This window comes from Condylura cristata, unplaced genomic scaffold, assembly GCF_000260355.1.
Source record: "Condylura cristata isolate star-nosed mole 26May11 unplaced genomic scaffold, ConCri1.0 scaffold00054, whole genome shotgun sequence".
In the NCBI taxonomy this organism is placed as follows: Eukaryota; Metazoa; Chordata; class Mammalia; order Eulipotyphla; family Talpidae; genus Condylura; species Condylura cristata.
Genome location: NW_004567155.1, coordinates 571015 through 571935, shown reverse-complemented (window position 1 = coordinate 571935; position 921 = coordinate 571015).

Below are 921 nucleotides of genomic sequence, written 5' to 3'. Positions count from 1 at the left end.
GCGTCTCCCCTGCCCTTGCGTTGGTCGACCTCAGATGTCCCAGCCCTGGCGAGCAGGCGGCAAGCGGCCCCCGAGTCTAGCTGCCCCCCACTTCTGCAGCGAGTCACTTGCAGCCAGACCGCAGCAGGACTGTGCTCTCGCCCTCGGGGGCTCACTCGGGGGGGCCCCGTGAGCCAGGCCATGGGCCGGGGAGGGGCTGGGCTCAGCCGCTGCATCCCCGGGGACAGTCGTGGGCGGAGCGCCTTTCCCGGGGGCCCGTGGCCGTCGGGAGCTGCTGTCGGGGAGCCCAGCCAGCACCCTGCCTGCCCGCGGGAGGTGAGACCAGGCCTCGGGGCCTCGGCCTCGATCGCAGCTCTGCCTCGTCTTGGGGCCGGCTGACACCCCAACGCTCGGCTGCCGGCGACCCCCGGTGGGGGTGAGGCTGCAACAAGGGGCCTACACTGTGTCCTCGGTTCTGGGGTTGCAGGGGCGCAGCCCCCACACGCGCCCAGTGAGTGCTGACCGCCCCCTCTGGCCGCTGGGGCCGCTGGTGGGCGAGGGCCGAGCCCAGGGCCCGCTGACCCTCGCGGATGGTGCGGTGCGGTGAGGCTCGGGGTGAAAGGGCCCGGACCCGGCGGCGCCCCTGGCCAGCAGTGTGTGGGGGGCGAGGGGCCTGTGGGAACGGGCAGGAGGTGTGTAGCCGACGCCTCTGCAGGACGCGGCCGGGATGGGCTCACGGGGCTGGCCCACTCCTGACCTCTGTGGGTCTTTACCGGGATGGCTGGACGTGGCCTGTGGTGAGGGCTGAAGCAGCTGAGGGCAGTCAGCGGGGCCCCCGGGCCCGTCAGACACGGCCACTCCGAGTCTCGTCTCGTCGCCTCCTGTGACGGGGGCGTGGGGCCAGCCGGGAGCCCACGGAGCACAGCGCAGGGCCTGCGGAGG